We start from the raw sequence: 26,741 nt of genomic DNA on the forward strand, positions 1-26,741 counted from the left end.
TTGTGTGATTGTTTGTTTTCGTGTGCTTGTGTTTGTTTTTGTGTGTGTGTGTGTGTGTAAGTTTTTGTGTATGTTTAAGTTTTGGCGTGTGTGTGTAAGTTTTCGCGTGTGTGTGTGTAAGTTTTGTGTGTGTGTGTGTGTGTGTGTGTAAGTTTTTGTGTGAATGTAAGTTTTTGTGTGTATGTAAGTTTTTGTGTGCATGTAAGTTTTCGTGTGCATGTGTAAGTTTTTGTGTGTGTGTGTGTGTGTTAGTTTTTATGTGTGTGTAATTTTCTACGTGTGTGTGTAAGTTTTCGTGTGTGTGTGTAAGTTTTATTGTGTGTGTGTAAGTTTTTGTGTGTTTGTGTGTAATTTTTAGTGTGTGTTTGTTCGTTTTAGTGTTTGTGTGTTTTAGTTTTTGTGTGTGAGTTTAAGATTTTGTGCGTGTGTGTTAGTTTTCGTGTGCTTTTAAGTTTTTATTTGCTTGTTAGTGTTAGTTTTCTTGTTTAAGTTTTTTTTTTGTGTGTGTGTGTTTGTGCGTTAGTTTTCGGATGTCTTTGTTAGTTTTTGTGTTTGTGTATGTGTTTGTGCATGTGTGTAAGTGTTAGTGTGTGTTTTAGTTTTTGTGTGCATTTTTGTTTTTGAGTGTGTGTGTAAGTTTTTGTGTGTGTGTGTGTGTAAGTTTTTGTGTGTCTAAGCTTTTGTGTGTGTAAGTTTTGTCGTGTGTGTAAGTTTTCGTGTGTGTGTGTGTGTGTATGTAAGTTTTTGTGTGCATGTAAGTTTTCGTATGCATGTGTAAGTTTGTGTGTGTGTGTGTGTAAGTTTTTGTGTGTGTGTAAGTTTTTTGTGTGTGTGTGTAATTTTTGGCGTGTGGGTGTGAGTTTTTGTGTGTGCGTGTAAGTTTTTGCGTGCATTTAAGTTTTTGTGTGCATGTAAGTTTTTGCGTGTGGGTGTAAGTTTTTGTGTCTGTGTGTAAGTTTTTTTGTGTCTGTTCTTTTGTTTTTTTTTTTTATTTTTTTTTGTGTGTTTGTAAGTTTGTGTGTGTTTGTGTGTGTGTCTTAGTTTTTGTGTGTGTAAGTTTTTTTTGTGTGTGTGTAAGTTTTCGTGTGTGTGTGTGTAAGTTTTTGTGTGTGTAAGTTTTGGCGTGTGTTTGTAAGTTTTCGTGTGTGTGTGTGTTTGTAAGTTTTTGTGCGTGTGTGTGTGAGTTTTTGTTGTGTTCATGTGTAAGTTTTTTTTTTGTTTGTGTGTTTGTGTAATTTTTTGTGTGTGTAAGTTTTTTGTGTGTGTGTGTGTATGTTTTTTTGTTTGTGTTTGTGTGTGTTAGTTTTTGTGTGTGTTATTTTGTGCTTTTTTTTGTTTTTTTTGGTGGTTTTTTTTTTAAGTTTTGTGTGTGTGTGTGTGTGTGTGTAAGTTTTTGTGTGTGTGTGTGTGTTTTTTTTGTGTTCTTGTTTATGTTTTTGTGTGTGTGTGTGTGTGTGTGTGTGTAAGTTTTTGTGTGTTTGTAAGTTTTGGAGTGTGTGTGTGAGTTTTAGTGTGTGTGTGTGTGTGTGTTTGTGTGTGTGTGTAAGTTTTGGTGTGCATGTTCTTTTTTGTGGGCATTTTAGTTTTAGTGTGTCTGTGTAAGTTTTTTTGTGTGTGTGTGTGTGTGTACGTTTTTGTGTGTGTGTGTGTGTGTGTAAGTTTTGGCGTGTGTGTGTAAGTTTTTGTGTGTGTGTGTGGACGTTTTCGTGTGCATGTGTAAGTTTTTGTGTGTGTAAGTTTTGGCGTGTGTGTGTAAGTTTTAGTGTGTGTGTGTGTAAGTTTTGTGAGTGTGTGTGTGTGTAAGTTTTTGTGCGTGTGTGTTCATGTGTAAGTTTTTGTGTGTGTGTGTGTGTGTGTGTTATTTTTTGTGTGTGTGTTATTTTTGGCGTGTGTGTGTGAGTGTTCGTGTGTGTGTGTGTGTGAGTTTTGTGTGTGTGTGTGTAAGTTTTTGTGTGCATGTAAGTTTTTGTGTGCATGTAAGTTTTCGTGTGCATGTGTAAGTTTTGGTGTATGTGTGTGTGTGTGTAAGTTTTTGTGTGTGTCAATTTTGGAGTGTGTGTGTAAGTTTTAGTGTGTGTGTGTGTTAGTTTTGTTTTTGTGTGTGTGTGTGCAAGTTTTTATGCGTGTGTGTGTGAGTTTTTTTGTGTTCATGTGTAAGTTTTTGTGTGTGTGTGTGTGTGTGTGTGTTAGTTTTTGTGTGTGTGTATTTTTTTGAGTGTGTGTGTGTTTTCGTGTGTGTGTGTGTGTGTGTAAGTTTTGTGTGTGTGTGTGTGTGTGTGTGTGAGTTTTTGTGTGCTTGTAAGTTTTTGTATGGATGTAAGTTTTCGTTTGCTTGTGTAAGTTTGTGTGTGTGTGTGTGTGTGTAAGTTTTTGTGTGTGTGTGTGTAAGTTTTGGCGTGTGTGTGTAAGTTTTCATGTGTGTGTGTAAGTTTTCATGTGTGTGTGTGTGTTAGTTTGCGTGTGTGTGTGTTTGTGTTCGTGTGTGTGTGTAAGTTTTTTTGCGTGTGTGTATGTTTTTGTGTGTGTTTATGTTTTTGTGTGAATGTAAGTTTTTGTGTGCATGTTAGTTTTTGTGTGCATGTAAGTTTTTGAGTGTTGGTGTAAGTTTTGTGTGTGTGTGTGTATGTTTTTGTGTGTTTATTTTTTTTTTTGTGGTTTTAATTTTTTTGTGTGTGTGTGTAAGTTTGTGTTTTTTGTGTGTTTGTAAGTTTTTTTGTGTGTAAGTTTTTTGTGTGTGTGTGTATAATTTTGTTTTTGTGTTAGTTTTTTTTTGTGTTTTTTTTTGTGTGTGTGTGTTTGTGTGTGTTTTTGTGTGTTTGTGTGTTTGTGTGTTTTAGTTTGTTTTTGTTTTTTTTTTTGGGTTTGTTTGTAATTTTTCTTGTTGTTGTTTGGATGTTTTTTGTTTGTGTGTGTAAGTTTTTGTGTGTGTGTGTGTGAGTTTTTTTTGTGTTCATGTGTAAGTTTGTGTGTGTGTGTGTGTGTGTAATTTTTTGTGTGTGTGTAAGTTTTGGCGTGTGTGTGTGAGTTTTGGCGTGTGTGTGTAAGTTTTGCGTGTGTGTGTGTGTAAGTTTTTGTGTGCATGTAAGTTTTTGTCTGCATGTAAGTTTTCGTGTGCATGTGTAAGTTTTTGTGTGTGTGTGTGTGTAAGTTTTTGTGTGTGTGTGTGAAAGTTTTGGAGTGTGTGTGTTAGTTTTCGTGTGGGTGTGTGTAAGTTTTCGTGTGTGTGTGTGTAAGTTTTGTGTGTGTGTGTGTGTAAGTTTTCGTGTGTGTGTAAGTTTTTGTGTGCATGTATGGGGACCGGGGGAGGACCTTTGGGGCCCAGGGAGGGCGTTTGGGGATCCAGGGCCCGTGAGGGCCGGGTGGTCTTTTGGGAGCCCAGTGGACCTTTGAGGACAGGGGGAGGGCCTTTGGGGCCCGGGGGACCCTTGGGGGCCGGTTGTCCCTTTGGGAACCCGGGGGACCGTTGAGGACCCGAGGAGGGCCTTTGAGTGTCTGAGGAGGGAGTTTGGAGGATAACATTTCGAAATTTTTACTTTTTAGTTTACTTTTTTTTTGCGGCGCATCCCTGCGGCACTTTCCTGCGGTGCCTCCCTGCGGCGCATCCCCTGCGGCTCTTTCCTGACCCGCGGCGCATCCCTGCGGCACATCCTGCGGCGCTTTCCTGGCCCACGGCGCATCCCGGCGGCGCTTCTCTGGTCCGGGGGACCTTTGGGGGCCGGGGGAGGGCCTTTGGGGCACAGGGAGGGCCTTTGGGGCACAGGGAGGGCCTTTGGGGGTCCGGGGGGCAGTTGGGGGCCTGGGGGACATTTGGGGACCGGTGGAGGGCCTTTGGGACCCCGTTGGTCCTTTGGGAGCTCGATGGGCCTTTGGGGGGCCCGGGGATGGCCTTTGGGGGTCTGGGTGGGTCTTTGGGGGCGCCGGTGGCCCTTTGGGAGCTTGGGGGGCCTTTGAGGACCGGGGGCTTCCTTCGGGGTTGGGGTAGGAGGATTGGAACCCTTTGGGGTGGGTTAGAGGACCTCACAACACTGTTCAAATGAAACTTGTGTATTATAACGACCACAGAGTTTCACCATTAAATTCTCTTCTAAAATATCTTCAAAAATCATCTTTTAAAATGTCTCTAACTGTTTCGCCGAAATAGTTCCATAACCTGTCTAAAACAGTTTCGCCCAAATAATCCCTAAACGTAATTCAGCGTGTTCCTTTTGTTTTTGGCATCTCTGCGCTAATGCATTTCAAATTAATAAGAAACCTGATTCCCGCGCTAAAACAATTCATCGCTAAGATGTTTCTTGGAGAATTGTTTCCATGGCCTTTGGCTATTAATATCCTTTGGAGTTCGACCAAAAGAGTTGTTTCCGAGGCAATGACATTAATGACTTGGATCTATTCCTAGAGAATCGTTTCTATGCGAAAATTTTTAAAGTCTGACAGATGATGTCATTGGTTGATTGATCTGTCAAGAAAGGGGAATTAATTTGTTGTTTCTAAGGGGAATTATTGATTCACGATAGGTGAATTGAGGTCGACAGCACAGGTGTTCCAAGGTCGATGTTGTTATTGTTGTTTTTGGCACGCTCTCAGCGAATGTCAAGGTTGATGTTGTTGTTGTTGACACATTGGAAAAAGAGGTCATTGACCCCATTAACCACGTGTTCTCCCCAGGGAGGCTATGCCCATATATGGTATACGTACGGGACTGACATTACCACGTGTTCTCCCTAATGACTCTATGCCCATATTTGGTGTACGTACGGGACTCAATAAGGCCCTTCTACTTTTGTTGTCAAAAAAACTTCGAAAACAGCTCATTCGACTGGAAATTGAACGAGCCAGTGCCCTTTCTAATAGTTGAAAGTGATTGACGGGCAACTAACCCCCCTCCCGCGCCTACCATTCCCCAAACATATCCAATAAAATTTTGAGATAGCCATCCCCCCAAAGCCCTCAGGGCAAGAGTTTTAAGTTATGCCCTGGGGGCATATAAGGTATACATAGAAAGGGTGATCGTATAAACTTTGGAGGGGGCTGATACGATTCGTAATCAGAAGTTCTAGTGCCCTTTTTAAGACTCAAGACTGATCGGAGGCTGGATACCCCCCACCACACCTCGTATTCCCCCGAAATGCATCTGATAGAAATTTTGAGATGGCCATTTGTTGTCATAGGAACTTCGAAAACAGCTCATTCAATTGGAAATTGAAACGGCCAGTGCCCTTTTTAATAGTCGAAAATGATTGGGAGGCAACTAATCTCCCTCTTTTGCCCAAAATTCCCCAAACACATCCAATCGGAATTTTGAGATAGCCATTTTGTTCAATGTAATTGAAACGACTGGAAATTATGTCTTTGAGGTTGACAACCACCCCCCCCCCCCCCACAGCTGTCACAGCAAGGTAAGTTATGCCCTGGGGGCCTATAAGGTATCAAAAGCGCTATTGCGCTGCCTAAGTAAAGAGCAATGTTGGCACAATGTATTTTTTTTTTTTTTTGGCCAGCGCACTTTGTATTGAAGGGTTGTCATGGAAACTTCAAAAAGGGCACTTTTGATTGGAAATTGAAAGGGCTAGTGCCATTTTTTAATGTCAAAAGGGATTGGAGGCCAACAAACCCCATCCCACACCCACCATTTCCCCAAACACATTCAATCAAAATTTTAAAATAGCCATTTTGTTCAACATAGTTGAAAAGTCCGGAAATTATGTCTTTGAGGATGACATCCAACCCCCAAGAACCCTCAAGGCAAGAGTGTTAAGTTATACCCTGGGGGCATTTATAGTTCATATAGAAAGGGTGATTGTAAAAACTTCAAAAAGGATTGATCCGATTGGAAATTGAAAGTGCTAGTGCCCTTTTTAATAGTTGAAAGTGATTGGAGGGCAACTAACCCCCTCTCGTACCACCATTTCCCCAATTGCATCCAATCAAAATTTTGAGATGGCCATTTTGTTCAACATAGTTAAAAGTTCTGGAAATTAGGTCTTTGAGAATGACAAACCCCCCCCCCCCACAGCCCTCAGGACAAGGGTTTAAGTTATGCCCATAGAGCATATAAGGTTTTTATAGAAAGTGTTGTCATAGAATCTTCAAAAAGGGCTCATTCAATTGGAAATTGAGAGGACTAGTGCCTTTTTTATTAGTCAAAAGTGATCAGAGGGCAAATGACCCACCCCCACACCCATTATTTCCCGAAACACTTCCAATTAAAATTTTGAGGTAGAAATTATGTTCAAGGTATTTGAAAGGTCTGGAAATTATGTCTTTGTGGATAACAAATCCCCCCGGCCCTCAGGGCAAGGGTTGTAAGTTATGCCCTGGGGGAGTATAAGGTTTTTTATAGAAAGCGTGGTCTTATAAACTTCGGAGAGGCCTCATTGGATTGGTAATCAGACGCTCTAGTACTCTTTTTAAGAGTCAAAGTAATTGGAGGGCACCTATCCCCCCCCAGAAACACACTTACACGTTGTATGTTCGTGAAATGCATCTAATAGAAATTTTGAGACAGCCAGTCTAATCAAAATAGTCTAAATATCATATAACAAGGTTTTTGGGGTTGAAACAAACCCCAAAGATTAGGAGCAAGGGCTGTAAGTTATGCCCGGGGGGTACTCAAGGTTTTTATGGAAGCGATTGTTGTTTAGCTTTAGAAGAGGTTCATATGCATGAAAATTGGAAGCTCTAGTTCCTTTTTAAGCGTCAAAAGTGATGGAGGGCATTTACCAATTTTATTCATCGTAGTTGAAGGTTTTGGAAATTATGCCTGTAAAGAAGACAACCCCTCCCTCCCCTACAGCTCTCAGGGAAAGGGTTATAAGTTATGCCCTTGGGGCATATAAAGTTGTTATAAAAAGGGTGGTCGTATATGCTTTGGAGGAGACTCATTGGATTGTTAATCATAAGTTCTAGGGCCCTTTTTGAGGGTCAAAGTGATCAGAGCACAGCTACCCCCCCCCCCTTCCACACATATACACAAACACGTTGTGTTTTCCTGAGATGTAACCAATAGATATTTTGAGACAGTCCTTTTATTCAAAATAGTTCAAATATCATATAACAAGGCTTTTGAGGTTGATGCAAACCACCGAAGCCTCAGGGCATGGGTTGTAAGTTATTTCCCTGGAGCATTAAGGTTCTTATGAAAGGGATGGTTGTATAAGCTTTAGAGTTGGCTCATTTGGTTGAAATCGGAATTTCTAGTTCCCTTGTAAGAGTCAATAGTGATGGTGGTCAAGTAGTACCCTCCCCCCCCCCCCCCAACTATCCCTCTTTAAACCAAATACATCTGATTGAAAGTGTACAACGGCAATTTTGTTTAAAATAGTCCAAATAACATATAAAAATGCTTCCAGGGTTGGCACAACCCAAAGAGCCCTGGGGCAAGGGCTTTAATTATGCCCTGGGGCCATATAAGGTTTTTATGGAAAGGGTGGTTGCATTAAATTCAGATGGGTCTCATTTGATATTAAATTGGGAGTTGTAGTGCTCTTTTTAAGAGCCAAAGTGATTTGAGAGAATCACTTACAATTATACAAATAATTGTATGCATTAGTAGCAGTATGCAAATAGCACCGTTTTTTCCAGCATCCCTTTCTACACATAATGATATTTTTAACTTAATACCATCAAACAGTCCTGAAGCATTGCTGATATATCCTCTTGACAACCTATATGGGGACAGTGTGTTTTGATTTATTTCAATACAGTTACAATATTGCCCAAAATTTTCGCCTTAATATCTTTAGGTTTATTACCAGTGGTAGTAGCATCAGCAGTAGTAGCACTGGGAGTAGAGTTAATAGTAGTAGGCTTAGCTTTAGTGGCAGTAGTAGTAGTAGCAGTACGTAGTAGTTGTAGGAGTAGAAGCAGTAGTATTATGATGCAAATATTTTCAAAAGTTAACATGAGCAAAAGCTGATAACCCCTATGCCTTTTCAAGACCACAACGCAATTTGTGCTTTGCTGAAAAAAAAAATACATTTGAAATGTTTTCACCTTTCTTAATTTCATAAATAAAAATTATCAAAACCTTAACAAAGAAATGACAGTATATGTCAATTAACTGACAATGCATGGTCATTTGTTTGTTTGTTTTTCAGTAAAGCACAAATTGTGTTCTGGTCTTGAGAAGGCATGGGGGTTATCAGCCCTATTCATGTTAATTTTTTCTTGTTTTGAGTTTGACTCGGTTATTTACTGCAATTTTTGTTTGTTTTGAGTTTCATTTATCTGTTAATGGTGATTTGTGGCAGTTTTATGCTTGGAAGATTATTTGACTTTATTTTTTCGCATTCTTGGAAAAATGGAGCACTTAATGACGGCTAATACTCTCCCGGCATTAATTCGTATTGTTGGTCCTAACTCAAGAGCTTGAGGTCATTATCCGAAACTTGTTAAACAGCCTACCCTATCCAGAGTTGGCACTCAATTCTTTCCCTCAAAAACTGTCAACAGTTGAAATAATCTCTGTAAAGACACAGTTACGGCTGAATCTGTTGACATTCTCAAGTGAAGGCTGGAGGCTGAGTGGTCCCCTTTGGCAAAATACTGATCATCCAACTGCAAATAATTTCTTAGACCACACTGTTTTTCCGTTTACAAAAAAATTAAGAGAGAAAAGTGGGTTTAATGTAAACAAGCAGTGACAAACAACACAACGAAAAGAAAAAAAAAACACATCAATAAAAAAAATCTAAATGTTTTGACTCTACATCTGGGAGCCTTTATCAACAACAACAACAAAAAAGTTAAACCATATTAAATGCAACATATAAAGAAAAATTAAAAATAAATATATAAAACTCATATCTCAATAACCTCCAAAATACTGTCATCATAGGCGGCACAATAGTGCTGCCTAAGTAGAGAGCAATGTGGGCATAATGTTTTATTTTTTAGACTAGGGCACTTTCTATAGAAGGAGTTGTTGTAGAAACTTTGAAAATGGCTCATTTGATCGGAAAATGAGAGAGCTGCCCTTTTTCATAGTAAAATGTAATTGGAGGGCAACCAGCCCCTCTCACACACTAATCATTTCCCCAAACACATTCAATCAAAATTTCGAGATACCCATCTTGTTCAGTATAGTTGAAAGGTCTGGGAGGTCAATAGGGGAGGAGGGGGCTTTAAGTCTTCTGTTAGAAAACATTTATGTAGAATATACAGAAACTTGAACTGTAGAAACATAAGTTTTTTTAACCTAAATTTTGTGGAAGATATTTGGATGATATTTTAATTATGGAACTGTGGTGAATCAAAAATTGGAGGTTTTCTGGAACATTTAGATAATTCAAGAGAGGCATTAGTTTTTACAATTGAAAAAGAAACAGAGAAAAAGTTACCATTATTGGATAGCTGGATCCATAGAAATAATTAATTAGCTTTTCAATTTCCCATAAATAAACCAAAAAAACTGCTATTGTCTTTCATGTCAAATAATCCAATCCAAGTAAACAGGGGAGTGGTTATTTCTTTAGTTGATAGGGTATTAGAATTAGCATCACTAGAATACATAAGTCATGAAGTATTTTTTTATTAAGGATTTTAATAGGTAACGGATACCTCAAAAAGATGGTTTCTCAAATAATAAAAAAAAGGAAAAAAGTTAATGAAGCCAGTAAGAATATAAGAAGTTGTTTCAAATCAAAAAACAAGTTACATAACTTTACCATATATTCAAATTTGGTCACATATATTAAGAAGAGAATATAATATAAAAACAGCATTCAAATCCAGACAAACTATAGGTTTTTTACTAAATAATGGAAAAGATAAGATTCCAAAAAACATATTAAGGAGGTGCACAAAATTCCTTGTTCTTGTGGTAAATTTTATGTAGGAAGAACACAGCAAAATTTAAAAAATGCATTACAGTAGCATAAAAATTCAATAGACTGCTAACTTAAATACAATCCAAAACTGGAAATGTTTGAATCAGCTGTAGCAATACATTTGTTTGATTTTCCTCATCATAATATTTTATTTGATCAAACAAATTGTAAACATGTCTATAGGACTCTTGCAAAGTTTTAGAGAAATTACTGAAATCAAGAAAAAAATCTATGGGGGAATTAGTATTAATAGAGATGAAGGGGAATTTAAAATGAATCCAATTTATAATAATCTAACTAGGGGGCAAGTAAAATTTTCTAACAGTAGTGAGTTCCATAATAGTTCCCAAAAAAGTGATAACCCTGCAAGCAAAAGTCAGGATGAGGTCAAAACAGGCAAAAGTCAATGGGCTGCAGCTAAACTAGCAAGTAAAAAAAAAATCCATTTAATGTTTAATACACAAGTTTCTTTGACCTGTTGCCATATTTAAACATATATTGCCTCTATAGTTCAAATAATCTTAACCTTGTTATTTTATTTATGGGTGATAACCTGGGGTCTTAAGTAAATTCTTTCAAATAAATACAGCATTTCATTTGTGCTAGATCTCATTGTCAATCTAAAATTGTCACAATTTGAGACACAATTTGATGTACCACACACAAATCTTTGTCATTTCTGTGCAGTTAATTAAAAAAAAACTCTCCGAAAAACTGTGATTCAAAAGCAAATCAAACACAATGTTGAAATTAAGCGCAACAAATACAAATGTATGTTAAAATTCAAGAACAAAATAACTGGAAATTACATTTGGACACTATATGAACCAAACAACTGACGAAAATTAAAAATGAAATCATAGCAAAAAACATACAACAAGCAAAAATATAAATGAATAAATAGATCTTAAAGTGAGTAATGCTTAAATTGAATATGAAAATCAAGTTTAAAACGAAAACAAATATTTTGCTATTAAAGTATAAATGAAACTTAAAACGAACAGAAATTAAATAAACAATCAATGCGAACAAACATACAATATATATATTAATGTAAATGAATAAATAAGTTTTAAAACGAGTGAAACTAAAATTGAATTTGCAAATCAAGTTTGAATCGAATAAAAATAACTACAAAGAAGAGCTTGGGTATCGCCTCACTGCAGAAGCCTAAAACCTACTGCGTCATTGGTGCTCTAATGAAAACGAATTATATTACAAAAGTTTTCTTTTGTACTTAATACTTAAAAAAATTGTCAAAATTACAGTAAGATTTTCAACTGATGATCTTTTAGCAATTAATATCATTATACATCAAATATTCAGTTTAGTTTATTAGTTCTTTTCAAGATTGGTCAATACAAATATAGTTTCACTACAAGCAAAATTTGGATACTGCCCCCTTCTTTAACTGTAAAAACCTAAAACCTTCTGCGTCATTGGTGCTTCACTGAAAACGAATTACTCGTATATTACAAATTTATTATTTTTCAGTTCTTACAGCATTGAAATAAAAATAAATATTACAGTGAAAAAAAAAATCTTGAACTGATGGATCTTTCAACAATTAATATCATTATACATCTAATATTCAATTTGATTTTGTTTATACTTTTCAAGACTGTTCAAGACTCATATAGTTTTGTCATTTTTTTTAACTCTGCCATTTTTTGTAACTAATCGTGTTAGTTTGTTATGAAAACATTCTATGACTTCTAGGCATTTCTATTTGAGCGGAAAACTGCATCTCAAACTTTGTGGAACATGAATTTTCTTGCACGAAACACCAAAATATAATAAAATGTCAAGTTTCGGAGTGTTCCGCCACTCGCAAGCAAGTGCAATTGGTATTTTTGAATCCGCATGGTCAATTTAGGGGGTGGAGGGTAGGCTAATTCTCGTAGCAGCCCCATTCCGTCGTGGTATGTTTCACATTTTCAACACCTGGCGTCCGGACTATCATATAATCTACCAAGCATACAACTACCCCAAATCAGTATCAATAAATAAATGAAACCCAAAACTAACAAAAATTAAAATAAATATTAGAGTCAAACTCAAAACGAGCATAAATTAATGTGAGTGGGGTTCCAAACCCCTATGCTTTCTAAAAGCCAGAATATAATTTGTACTTTACTGAAAAATAATTCAAATGAGTTTACTGAAAAAAAAATGTCCATTGTCAATTTAATATACATATGCTGATATTTATTCCCTAAAATCTTAATTAATGTTTGATCTCTTAAAGTTACAAAAGTGAAAATATTTCAAAGAATTGTTTTCAGTAAAGCGCCAATGACGCAGTAGGTTTTAGGCTTCTGCAGTGAGACAATACCCAAACTCTTGTTTGTAGTAATTTTTATTTGATTCAAACTTGATTTGCATATTCAATTTAAGTTTCACTCGTTTTAAGATTTATTTATTCATTTACATTAATATATATTGTATGTTTGTTCGCATTGATTGTTTATTTAATTTCTGTTCGTTTTAAGTTTCATTTCTACTTTAATAGCAAAATATTTGTTTTCGTTTTAAGCTTGATTTTCATATTCAATCGATGCATTATTCGCTCTAAGATCTATTTATTCATTTATATTATTACTTGTTGTATGTTTTTTGCTACGATTGTTTATTTAATTTCTTTTCGTTTTGGGTTTCATCCTTTAACATTATTTAATATTTATTCTTTAATAGTAATTTCTGGTCGTTTTGAGTTTGAATTTTAACAGGTATTTATATCTACTGAGCTTAAGTTTAAAATGGCCTTTACTTTTCTTTGAAAAACTTAATTTTCGGAAAGTTTTTTTTAATTAATTTTTGTTCGTTTTTGAAACTTTTGCAAAAAGTTTCAAGTTTTTATTGCATGGGGGGGCTTCTTATTGTCCAATTATTCTTGCCTTTAAAAAACGGATCTAGAACTTTCAATTAAAATCGAATGAGGCTTTTTCAAAGTCTATACGATTACCTCTTTGATAAAAACTTTATATATGAACCATAGACAGCTTGCATAACTTGTGGACAGCGATTAATAACAATGAATGGATTGAAAAAATAGCTCCAATAAGGGGGTTTCGACCATTTCACTTGCTGACACAAAGGGATCACGACTGTTTGGAATTGACCTTACTAGGAATTTGTGTGCCAAAGCAATTTTGCATTTAACACAGAGTATGTGTTTTAAGCTTATAATTGGATAATTATAATAGATTTCCTATGTGTTTTTCCCACCCAAAACCCCTTCCCATAAGTTATAAACCCCCCTTAATAAGTTAAGCCCCAGGGCATAACTTACAACGCCAACCCCTGGGCCCTGGTGGGCTGTGTTGACCCCGGATTTTCTTGTTATCAGAACTATGAACTATTTTCACAAAATGTCTATCTCAAAATTTTTATCTGATGAATTTAGGGCTTTGAGAAGAGAGAGGTATTAGTTACCCTTCAGTCTCTTTCGAATATTAAAAAGTTAACAAGAGCTTTCAATTATTAATCAAATGAGCCACCTCCAAAATTTATACAAATATCCCTTCCATAAAAAATAATTTGAAGAATTCAGAGAACCCTAATATTACAACCCTTGCCCTAATGCCTTTGGGGAATTTGTAGTCTTAAAAGACATAATTTCCAGAACTTAAAACTACGTGTAATAAAACGTCTGTCTCAAAATTTTTATTGGATGTGTTTGGGGAAAAGGTGGGCGTGAGAGGGGGGCTAGTTGCCCTCAAATCACTTTTAACTATTAAAAAGGGCACTAGCCCTTGGAATTTCCAATCGAATGAGCCTTTTTTTAAGTTTATACAACACCACCTTCTCTAAAAACCTTATATAACCCCAGAGTATAACTTAAAACCCTCGCCTTGAGGGTTGTGGGGGAGTGCCCTCCTCAAACACATATTTTCTACCTGTAAATCAACTACCCTGAACAAAATGGCTATCTCAAATTTTTGATTGGTTGTGTTTGGGGAAATGATGGGCGTGGGAGGGGGGGGATAGTTGCCCTCCAATCACTTTTGACTATTAAAAAGGACACTAGCACTTTAATTTAAGCACTTTAATGAGCCTTTTTTGAAGTTTCTATGACAACGCCTTCTATAAAAACCTTATATGCCCCCAGGGCATAACTTAAAACCCTTGCCCTGAGGGTTGTGGGGGATTGTCCTCAAAAACATGTTTTCTATCTGAAAATCAACAATGCTGAACAAAATGGCTATCTCAAAAGTTTGATGGGTTATTTTTGGGGGAATGATGGGCGTGGGGGGGGGGCTAGCTGTCCTCCAATGACTTTTGACTATTAAACAGGGCACTAGCCCTTTGAATTTCCAATCGAATGTGCCTTTTTTAAGTTTCTATGACAATTCCTTCTATAAAAACCTTATATGCCCCCCGGGCATAACTTAAAACCCTTGTCCTGAGGGTTGTGGGGGATTGTCCTCAAAAACATGTTTTCTATCTGAAAATGAACTACGCTGAACCAAATGGCTATCTCAAAATTTTGATTGGATGTGTTTGGGGGAATGATGGGCATGGGGGGTTATTTGCCCTCCAATCACTTTTTACTATTAAACAGGGCACTAGCCCTTTGAATTTCCAATCAAATGAGCCTTTATTGAAGTGTCTACGACAACGCCTTCTATAAAAAAATTATATGACCACAGGGCATATATTAAAACCCTTGCCCTGACGGTTTTTGGGGAGTGTCCTCCTCAAAAACATATTTTCTATCTGGAAATCCACTATGCTGAACAAAATGGCTATCTCAAAATTTTGATTGGATGTCTTTGGGGAAATGACCGGCGTGGGGGGGGGTGGGCTAGTTGCACTTCAATCACCTTTAACAATTAAAAAGGGGACTAGCCCTTTAATTTCCAATTGAATAAGCCTGTTTTGAAGTTTCTACAACAATGCCTTCTATAAAAACCTGATATGCCCCCAGGGCATAACTTAAAACCCTTGCCCTGAGGGTTGTGGGAGAGTGTCTCCTCAAAAATATATTTTCTATCTGGAAATCAACTATGCTGAACAAAATGGCTATCTGAAAATTTTGATTGGATGTGTTTGGGGAAATGATGGGTGTGGGGGGGGGGAGGAGGCTAGTTACACTCCAATCACTTTCGACTATTATAAAGGGCACTAGCCCTTTAATTTCCAATCGAAATGAGCATGTTTTGAAGTTTCTACAACAACGCCTTCTATAAAAACCTTATATGCCCCCAGGGCATAACTTAAAACCCTTGCCCATAGGATTGTGGGGGAGCATCCTCCTCAAAAAGATTTTTTCTATGTGGAAATCAACTATGCTGAACAAAATGGCTATCTCAAAATTTTGATTGGATGTGTTTGGGGGAATGATGGGCGTGGGGGGGGGGGGGGGTAGTTGCCCTCCAATAATTTTCAAGTATTAAAAAGGGCACTAGCTCTTTAATTTCCAATCGAATGAGCCTGTTTTGAAGTTTCTACAACAACACCTTCTATAACCTTATATGTCCCCAGGGCATAACTTAAAACCCTTGCCCTGAGGGTTGTGGGGGAGTATCCTCCTCAAAAATATATTTTCTATCTGGAAATCAATTATGGTGAACAAAATGGCTATCTCAAAATGTTGATTAGATGTGTTTGGGGAAATGATAGAACTCTCAATTTCCAATCTAATGAGCCCCCTTTGAAGCTTCCACGACAACCCCTTCCATATGAAGTGCCTCTGGGAAAAAATAAATAAATAATAAAACACTGGAGCCGTAAGGCCTTTACTATAGGCAACGCTACAGCGTTGCCTCTGATTACTCAGGCTTTTATCAATTGCAGTATTTTGAAGGTTATTAAGATGTGAGTTTTATTTATTTGTTTGTTTTTTTCCTTTATATGTTGCATTTAATTTAACCTTTTTTTCTTTTTCTTTTTTCCCCATTGATAAAGGTTCCTGGATCTGGAGTCAAAATATTCAAATTTTTTTATTAATTAATGTGGTTGTTTTTTTTTTCTCTCTCTCTCTCTTTTTGTTTTTTTCTTTGTCAATGCTTTAATTAAATTAAACTCATTTTTTCTCTCCTAATCCAACTGCACCTTGTCACTAATTAACACAGAAAACAACTTCAACCAACAACTCTGGAGCTTCACAAGGAGAGATCTTTAGATTGATCCAAGCTGCAACTTAAGGTAATATGGTAACATGATTAATAAAAATAAGCTGCATATTATAAAATAAGAATTTTGTTGTTTTTTTAGTCTTGTACAATCCCATGTCCTATAGCTATACATTGGACCTAAGAGGGGGGGGGGACATCTGCAAGTGAAAGTGAATATTGTGTTCACCTTGTCCCTCCCTCATTTATAGAATTTTGAATATGTTCACCTTCAGATTTTTCCATAAACAAGGATCTCCAAATGCCAAATATTAACAATGTTTTGTAGCACCCTTTAGAAGTGTTTTGTCTCCAAAAAATCAAAATATTAAGACTTCCAGTTTAAATTCAAGTCACAAATTTGAACAGTGTGTTAATTTTTGTTTCTACCTATATTTTTTTTATGCCAAAAAATAAATTTCATGAGACTCGCAGTTCAATTCAAGACTAGTGATCCAGTATCTGTAACTGGAAATTGGACTGCAAGTCAAATTTCAATTGTGTACTGATTATTTCTTAGGGTATATATTTATTTTTCCCAAAATCAAATTTTGGTCAGGCTTACAATTCAAATTTGAAACTGAAGTCCAGTTCCTGAAAGGAGAAACTGTTCCACAACTCTCAAATATGAGCCATGATTTTCCTAGAATTATGATCTTTTGGGGTAAATAAATATAGGCCTAGTCTCTCATACTTTTTTTCTGGCAGATCTTTACATTAGCATATCTTTGAAATTCTATGTTTGTGATGCAGTTTGTGTATTCATTATTATTATTCCTTAGACTAGCAATAGCCTAGGTTGAAATTCAGCAGCAACAAGCAGGTTGAAACCCATCTTCTGAAACTAACAGATTATACAGATTATGTCTGGGGAAGTTAGTATTAAGCCAATACATAGGATAATGCACAATCAAAATTTGGAACTGTTGGTAGAATGAGCTACAACTCTAAAGGTTCTGGCAATACAAAAAATGGAACAATAAGCCATGGAAATATAAGTGGAACAGCCCATCCTTCTCAGCTGCCAACTAATGCAACATCACTGGGCCCATACACAGTGAAATTCCAAATTACTATCATTGACATGGAGCAAAACAGATCCAGCATGGACCTTATTTTGCTCCAAAGTGCAAATTAAGGTAATATTTTTGGGAAAGCTATTAATTTGAGAGCTAAATAGTAGACTTGCTACTCTTTGTTACTATAGTTTCTCCCTTAGAAGAGGGCCTTTGGTACTCAATAATAGGCTGTTTTGAGCCCCAAAAGGGCTCTAAACAGCCCATAGTCACCAAAGGTTTAAAAGCATGTTTTTAAAATAAACTGGCTAGTGAGAAAAAAATTGTCATTTGTAACTGATTCCAGAATAGTAATCATTATTTTCCTTAGTCCTAATTATAAAATATTAGGGCCAATTTAGAAAACATATATGTAGAGTTTTGTTTTTTTAAGAGCCTGAAACTTATTTGCAGATCTTTCAAACCTTATAAATTAGGATTGAGCAAAGTTGTGAGGATCAAAACAGTTTTGTTGTACTTCATTTAAGCAGGAGATCTATTTTGAAAGGTTTCACTTTTATAATAAAAAGATTTTCAAAGATCATTAAAGTCAGGGCCCTCTAGAGGGAGAAGGAGTGGAGGTAGGTACTTCATAGTACCTTCCTGGGACATACTTTAGTCTATAGACCCATCCCTGAAAGTTTCATATTCCTAAACTAACCCCTTTCAAAGATAGCAAAAAGTAGCTACAACTAGAATTTTATGCTAAATTATGTTGTAAACAGCAAATTTATCAAATTTAGTGCATAAGCCTACATGCAACTCAAGAGTTTAGTTAATTCTGACACAAGATGAAAATGGCATACTTTCAAACTATGAAAGTTCTGACACCTCATGTTTTTAGTAATGTTAGAATGGTAAATATTGAGGAGTTCATATTATTGACCAACAAATAAACAAAGTGATCAACAAAGTTTGACCAACTAAGTGAATGATAAATTACTAGGTGGCCCTATAATTTAGCTAGGATGAAAGTGAAAACATTTTTTTATGCTCTTTCATAATTCAATAATCACTTCTTTTGCAAATTGCATCTTTATCCCTTAAAGGGGCCCCAAAGATATTTCATTTTTGTAACCACACAAAGAAGTTATAACCTAACCTGCAAAATACTTGATTCAAACTTTTTCAAATGCTGTCAACAAAAATAGTGCTGAATTTCGCAATTAAAAACTTTGCCATCAATAATTCAGGGTATATATTTGCAAATTAGGGGGGTAAAGTTTACAGTATGGTTGCAGTGGGCCATATAATTTAGCTAGGATGAAGTGAAAACTTCATTTGATGCTTTTTTTATGCTCTTTCATAATTCATATAAATACCTTTAGGGCCTTTTTAAGGGCTCAAGATGCAATTTGCAAAAGTAGTGATTATTGAATTGTGAAAGAGGCATCAAATGATGTTTTCACTTTCATCCTAGCTAAATTATAGGACCATCTAGAAATTTACCAAGTGAACATACCAACTGATGTGTTTTTATGCTCTTTCTAAATTTAATAATTGCTTTTGATGCAATTGAACTTTACCCCCAACCCCTATATATACCAATTCAGGGTATGTATTTGGTTAAATTTCTTGCAGTTCATATTATTGACTTACAAATAAAGTGAACATACCACTTGATGCCTTTGTTTATGCTCTTTACAAATATAATAATTGCTTCTATTGCAAATCCAAATTTACCTACCCTCAACCCCCTAATGTGCAAACATATACCCTGAATTTGCAACCACACAAGGAAGTTATCAACACTATTTAAGTTATTGAAAAGTGCTTAAAAACATATCACTAGTTTATAAATAAGTTGTTCAAGAGTAACATATTCCAAAAATACTTATTTATAACAATTCAAATCTTATTTATTTGGCAACTCAAATATAAAAAATTTTCTTACTGTTTCAAGTTTGTTGAATGCTGTCAACAAATAGCACCAAATTTTGTTATTTGAAACTTTGCTGTCAACAATTCATGGTATATTCCAATTCAGGGTATATATTTGCACATCTGGGAATGGGTAAATTTGAATTTGCAACATTATATTTGTAAAGAGCATTAAAAAGGCATCAAGTGGTATGTTCACTTTATTTGTAAGTTAATAATACAAACTGCAAAAATTTACTGGTATTTGTACATTAGGGGTGGGATGGGGTGTAAATTTTATTTCTGATGCAAATGAATGTTGCATTTAGATTCAGAATGCAATTCTGACTATAGAGGTAAGTTTTAACTTTACCCTCACCACCCTAATGTACAAATATATAGATAAATATTTACCAAATCATATTTATAAGTTGCAACTAAGTGAAATACATAACTTGAAACCTTTTTTATGTTCTTTTCAGGTATAACAATAATTTTGTTGGAAATGAATTTAGCCCCAACTTATATATATACAAATTCAGGGTATATATTCGAATAGTAGGGGGTAAGGGGACCTTTTAATCTTACATCTTATTTACATCAGAAATAAAATCACCCTCATCCCCTAATGTGCAAATATATGCCCTGAATTGGTATATATAGGGATGGGGGCTAAAATTCAAATCCGACAAAAATTATTATTATGTTTGTAAAGAGCATAAAAAAAGGCATCAAGTGGTAGGCTATATTCACTTTAGTTGTAACTCAATAATATGATTTGGTGAATATTCACCAATATATACCCTGTATTGGTATATATAAGAGTGAGAGTGAAGTTCAATTTGCCAAAAGTAATTATTATATTCAGAAAGAGCATAGCCTAAAAAGGCATCAAGTGGTAGCCTATAGACCTATTTACTTTAGGCCTATTCATAAGTCAATAATATGAACTGCTCAATATTTACTATTAAAATTTCCAAAATTATGTAATTAACGAGGTAAATATAAGCAATTAAAGAGTAATCAAGTCTATATGTGCTGGAAACCAGTGTGCATACTCTAGCCTATACCTATAGGCTAGAAGCTTATCTTATTTTAGGCCTACATTAAATACCTTAGCCTAAATCCTTCTTATGCAAGATAAGTCAAGACTCATAAGTCTATAAACTTCTTGCAGTAATAGCTGAGACTCCTACAGGATAAACTGGCTGAAAGACCAAATAGGAATTCTTCTTCTTCTTCTATTTAACAGCAGGCGGGCTTTTCAGTAACACTATTTAGCCCTTTTCCTTTTGCTTCACTCTGTGGGCTACAGAGCTACTGGCTTGATTGCCTCATATTTATTAGATATATTCAGATATCTTTCAGCAGATCTTTCGACTCTAGGAGTTCAAATATAAGATGATAGATGTCGATTTCTATACCCTACTTGTTTTTACGTTCCTTCTCCTCCTTCCACAAACCATAACGGTGTTGCAAGTTGCTTGGTCTAAAGTTGCGCCGTCTAAAAGTGAAAATGCGCCGAAAGCTCTTTTTTCTAGTGAAAATGCACCGAATGAATGATTTTTCCCCTAAACAAAATGCGCCGATTAAAAAAATTCAATGCGAAACCGCCTCAGAAAAGCACCAGAATCGTGCAAATGCACCCGATCTGGCCAATCTAATTCATAACGCAAAGTTACGGGGCAAAAAAATCTTAATAAGCAAATCTCGGCTTTAAGGACTGGGCGCACGTAATTGATTTCGGGAACTGATTTCCAAATCAGTGCCGATTTTAAAAGAAATTGGCGTCGATTAGAGCCAAAGAGTATGGAAAACTATAGTTTCCCATACTCTTTGATTTAAGCTTGAAATATTTTCTAGTTTTCGGCGCCGATTTATAAAATCAGCGCCGATTTTTATCGTGATCATTACAAAAAATAGGGATACAAATAAATGGAAAATACATAGTCAGCCAGAGATATCTGTTGTGAAAGACCTCGCAACTAGAATGAGAACTAAGCTGAGATCAATGATGCAGCTATTATTAAACTCCAGTTGACTATTTGTGTCCATGATTTTTAGTTTTGAAAATCTCCCGTAATAACTTTTTCTTTCAATAAGTTTTTCTTATCACTATCGTTTGTCCACCGAGCTACTGAAATCGGTTCCCAAAATCAGCTACATGTGCCCAGCCCTTTAGTACATAAGCCGTCTTCAATTTGTGCGAGGTTTTGTAAAAAAAAAATTATGATCCTTTTGAGCGGGTATGAGCAATTTAATCTTAAATTGTTTCAAAAGTGCACACCAAATTAAACCTTGATTTTGATTTCAAAACAAACGGAAAACCACATAAATGTACTGATGAAATCTAAACAAAATTATTGAATTATAAATAAAAGGCAATAATTTTATTCTTGTATCTATGTTCAATTGGAGATTCTAAGATTTCTTTCTAAATTTCAATCATTTAGAGCAAAATTTATGAAGGACAAGCTCTTCAGAAAGGTATGGTAGATTCAAAGCAAATATTGCTTGGCTCAATATTTCTTTATTTTTTATATTTTATTTTGGCAATAAATGCTTGAAAAACCCCTATTGAATAGTTTTTCTAACATATCCATCTGAAAAAAAAAATATAAATATGTTTTTATCTGGCAGAGCCACCAATTTGTTCTACTAATTCCAGTCAGGTCATGTGAATTAGAAACAAAGGATATTAATCAAGTTAAAAACAATAGTTGGCAGAAGATTTGGCTGTACCGATTCGTGACGAGAAACATGAGTTTTTAATAATGGATCAGCTTGGAATTAACAGAGCATGTATTTAGCACCATTTTACCATTATAGATTCTTAGTCCATTTTGCTTCTTTTTATGACCGCAAAATAGAAATCTTTCTAAAAATGACTTAAACATCTACTTATCTAAATGAACAAACACTTCCAAAAGAAAAACAGAACGTAAAACAATCCTCTTAATAGAATGACGTGTTAAGGTACGTTTATGTTGAAAGATGTTTGCAAAACAAGAGTCAGGATAGCTTCTACTTCATAAAAGCCAGTTCTGTTGCAGATTTGTAACCCGTCTGACTGAAACTCCACCTTTCTATCAGTCCTGAGTCTTATAATATAAATTTTATTTAAGGAATTGCTGCACAAAATTACAGCTGAGCGGATATTTGGACGGAATATTCAACTTTTGCAAAAATTTCAACTTTGATCCAATATCTTAGCTGTTAAAAGAAGTATTGAAAAAGATTTACAGATATTCCTTCAATTAACCCATTACAACACTAAATTTAAAAAATGGACATAGATTGATTAAGTACTCGAGACGTATTGGCCCCCGCGTGAACACAAACGATAATCCATGCAAAACCTTGCCTAAATATGCAATAAACTATGCGTATTACAGCTTTAAATGCAAGGTGCTAAAGAAAGCCAAGCCTAATACCACAAAATTATTCATCTGACTCATGCGAGCTCTGTGTGTTCAAAAATTAATGGCACAAAGAATTAAGATCTCTGAGCTGCAAATTGTTATCTGTTGGGGTTCTACCCCTGTTTCTTTTCTTTTCAGATAAATGACCTGTTTTCGTTCCGTAATTACATTTGCTTAGATTTGCCTATAGTATAATTTTCAATGACGATTTAAAGTCTCGTTGCTAAACTATAGTTGTTTTGCAATAAGTAAGCTTTGAACTAAATTCCATTTTGGACTTCCTGGTTTGAGTCATTGAAAGATAAAGCTAAGAAAAAGTAGAATGGGTTTTGAATGGGAATCGAGAAGATTGGCTGGGCCAAGCGAAGGTCCACCCCTATGCAAAGTTTGTGTACATAATATTATTTTTGAGTTACTCAACATTTAGACCCCGTTCGGGGAAGCATATTTTTTGGTTGTTATATGTGACCGTTTGGAAGAATACTAGTAAGGTATTTTCTACAAACTGTGTATTAATTTTACCAGAACCCAGGCAGGGTAGGAACAGAGTTACGAGATACCGTCATTATTATATTGACAGGGGGGTTCGTTACCACCAAGGAGAGTTGGAGATTTTTAGTGGTGACCCGGGTTTGGGTACACCCTTGGACCTTAGAATTTGGCCATTAGACCGCTCGATCACGTTATCATACCCTGGGATAGGGTATACTGTAAATAGGGTAGTACCAAACCCGATATTTGCAGAACCGGTGTGGTAGACGCGGACATCACATTATAATTTGGGGCCGGGGCTTTCCTCTCCAATAAGTTGTGAAACCCGTACGTTACCACGCCAATACTAGTGGCATTGTAGCTTACCACTATAACACTGGTGGTATCTTGGCCTACCGGTATAATATTTTTGGCTAAATACCCCAACATTGGTGACAGCGGAGGGATATACCCTAACATTGGTGGCAGTGGTGGCTATCAACCCCAACATTGGTGGCAGCAAGAAAAGGTCCTATCAGTAAACCTGGTATTAAAAGAATTCCGTGTTTTCGAAGAGACAAGTTAATTTAGCCTACAGAGTAGCCTATTGTGATTACATATAAAGAGAAAAAAATACGGAATCGACTAACAGAATTATGAAGATCTATTATGGGCTGTGCCTTGTTAGATCATAATAGAAAAATTTACGAATCAATATATCGCGCAACTAATTAGTGTGCAAAAATAACAGGCTAATTGACACGCAGCAATTATTCGTGAGAGACCGGAAGTTACATGGGTGAGAGAATTTTCATTTAGACTGAAGAAGTAATTTGAAGTTAACAGAATTTTGAAATTATGTCGGACAGAGATGAGATTAACTCAAGACCGAGAAGGGCGAGTGAAGCCCATAGAAAAAGTAGGAAAATGGAAAGGAAGGCTAATATAGAGGCCTTTGAGAGAAAATACCTAGAGTACATGAAAACATTACAGGATGATATAGATCAAATTGAAAAAGATAGTCAAGCCAATGAAATACTTCATCAGGCCCGTATGGACAAAAGTGAAAAAGATGGTCAAGTCAATGAAATACGTCATCAGGCCCGTATAGACAAAATTGAAAAAGATAGTCAAGCCAATGGAATACATCATGTGTTTCATTTGAAAAAAATGAAAACCTGTAAAGAAATGTCAGTGAATGAGATGTTATCAGAAATTTATTAATAATTAAGTACTAAAACGGAAAATAACGCAGCTTCGTGGACAAGGCAGAGGTGGAAATCGTTCCAAAAAGAGAATTTAGAGACTGCACCACCCTATCGGTAAGATGACATAGTGGATGGTCAAAATAACTATTAATCCATTAAAATTTGATTCTTCAGAGCCTTTTTTAAAAGTTACCATAATACAAAAGAGAAAGTAACCAATAAAAGAACAGATTGGGCTATAGCCCATAATAAAGGAAATATTGACGAGTTTTTGAAATCACACAAAATAGAAGAAAAATTAAACGGAAAATTGACCGAAATGGTAATTGACACAGGGAGCGAGCAAACTTTTGTGCGAATGGACTTAATTAAAAAGACAGAAATAAACCATAAAAATAATATTACAACAGTGTTTTATTATGGAGATAAGCACCAATGCCCGTCTGCTTTGGTAAGAATAGAAATTGCAAATAAGGAAGGTACGGTCCAGAGAAAAACTATAAAAGTAGGCTTAGTACCTACGCTAGGAGTCGATGTTTTAGTAGGAGGAGACTTTGGGGATATCGGAAATCTCCTATCGTTAGAAGCGACTTCTTTAACAGTGGGAAAATTACAAAATTACGCTATGACGGAAAAATATACAACACCGTTGACTACGGGGGGAGGTGGACCGGCCCATAAAACAAATTGGGAGGCTGCGCTACCTTGTCGGAAAAGCCAAATGCTTGATACGCGTGTTCGAAATATTGATAATCCACAGAAATGGGATGTAGAAGTAAAAAGACAACATAATATTGAAAATAAGACGCGCGAAAATGATTTTTCAGGAAAATATGCAGAAAACAGAAAACTTCAGAACACTTTTATTGAATATGAGACACTAATAAGTACAGGACAACATGAAACACTGATTGTACGAAAGAAAAATGAAACGAAATTTATTGTACGCGCTTTTCCTCGGAAAGTTCGAGAAATTTTAGTACAATATGAAAAACCAAATGTCGGAGTTCAATTCCCATTTGATGACGAAATATTTGCTACTGCGGTAAGAGTAAAGAGAAATAAAAGAGAGAAAATAGATATTAAACGGAGCTACAATGAAGAAATACAGTCAAAGATGGTGGACACTGGAGTCCAAATCAGATTTAACGATGATTTATTATATTGCGCGAATGACAAAATTGAGAAAAGTAGAGATGAAAAGAGGAGTGTAAAAAAGAGACAAAATTTGGCGATTCAGCCAGCAGTGGTGAAAAACAAAAAAATGTTGGATGGGCTGTGCCTTGATAACATAAATAATAGAGAGAAAAATAAAATGTTGGATGGGCTGTGCCTTGATAACATAAATAATAGGGGGGAAAGAAGTCAAGGATGGGGAATAAAACAAGATGATTACAAAATAGAGATGAATGACCTAAAACGGGTTGGGGGAAAGGTGCGAGATATTTAATGTTGAATTGGTATGGTAAAACTTGGAAAGAACCCTGAGGGTAGTACGGTATACTCAAAAAGATATATCACTCTTTTGTGAGGGAGAGGAATTCTGCGGGGGAGATCCCTGTCGACCTTTGCAAAGGGTTGTTCTTCCTCTCAATGGTAAGTGTGCGGACAAATTGTGACTCCTTTACCGAGATTTTGCCTCTCTGATCTGGAGTCCTTGGGGGATATTGCCTCCCGGTCACTTCACATTTCACCCAAACCTTTATCCAGTAGCCCTATTCATAGTTTTTATTCTTCATGGGAACCGACAATTATTTCCGGCAAATTGTATTCAGTGGGAGATGTATCCAAATGTCATTTTCAATTAGGACCAATGCATATTCTGCATTTATTTATCCCAGGGGAGAAAGACCAGAAACAAGGCGATTCATGGCGTGCTCAAAATTTTACTGAATTGCCATTATCCTTATCGTTTTCACAGGCCTTTGCGTGTTCGGCCATATAGTATTTGAAATTATGCCAAAGGGCAACTTACTTTTTTATTGAGATGTGGGGTTGTTTCCACAGATGGAAATTAAGAGGCTAGTGCAGCCAATTTTTCATGATGGCTGGCATCATCAAATGTGCCAGAAACTGATCCTCTGCTCCTCTCAAATGTAAATTTGTGAGAGCGAGAAAATTTTGTTTTTGATTTTGCTGCGCACAATCATTGTCTAAGAATCTTGGGGACTTCAACTATCAAAACCTAATGCGGATGCTATACGATCAACACCATGGTGGTTCTACAGTAGAGACGTGTTGATGACGACCGATCCAGAGCCAAGTGGTGGAATTAGTAGCACAGACACTGGTGGAAGAGAGAAGGCAAATGGATTTTGTGAAGTTGAAGTTATGTGTTTGTGTTTGTAAGGGTGGACCAAGGTAGCGCGTGGGCGGTCATTATCTTACGGGGGAAGGTGTTGGGGTTCTACCCCTGTTTCTTTTCTTGTCAGATAAATGACCTGTTTTCGTTCCGTAATTACATTTGCTTAGATTTGCCTATAATATAATGACAATTTAAAGTCTCATTGCTAAACTATAGTCTTTTTGCAATAAGAAAGCTTTGAATTAAATTCCATTTTGGACTTCCTGGTTTGAGTCATTGAAAGATAAAGCTAAGAAAAGTAGAATGGGTTTTGAATGGGGATTGAGAGGATTGTCTAGGCCAAGCGAAGGTCCACCCCTAGGGAAAGTTTGTGTACATAATATTATTTTTGAGTTAATCTGCATTTAGACCCCGTTCGGGGAAGCATATTTTTTGGTTGTTATATGTGACCGTTTGGAGGAATACAAGTAAGGTATT

General features: G+C 36.1%; 1 protein-coding gene across 1 annotated transcript in view; it reads right to left on the reverse strand.

Annotated features, from left to right (window-relative positions):
• The window catches only part of LOC148952607 (ubiquitin-conjugating enzyme E2-17 kDa-like), a 90,023-nt gene extending 69,739 nt beyond the window's left edge, over positions 1-20,284 (reverse strand). Inside the window, exon 1 of the mRNA XM_089089983.1 lies at positions 19,973-20,284. The gene's annotated coding sequence lies outside the window, so the exon portion shown is untranslated. The remainder of the gene's footprint in view (positions 1-19,972) is intronic.
• Between the last annotated feature and the right edge of the window lie 6,457 nt (positions 20,285-26,741).

The sequence above is a fragment of the Artemia sp. Qi Xiang Cuo genome, chromosome 5 (genome assembly GCF_049724085.1).
Source record: "Artemia sp. Qi Xiang Cuo chromosome 5, ASM4972408v1, whole genome shotgun sequence".
Taxonomy (NCBI): domain Eukaryota; kingdom Metazoa; phylum Arthropoda; class Branchiopoda; order Anostraca; family Artemiidae; genus Artemia; species Artemia sp. Qi Xiang Cuo.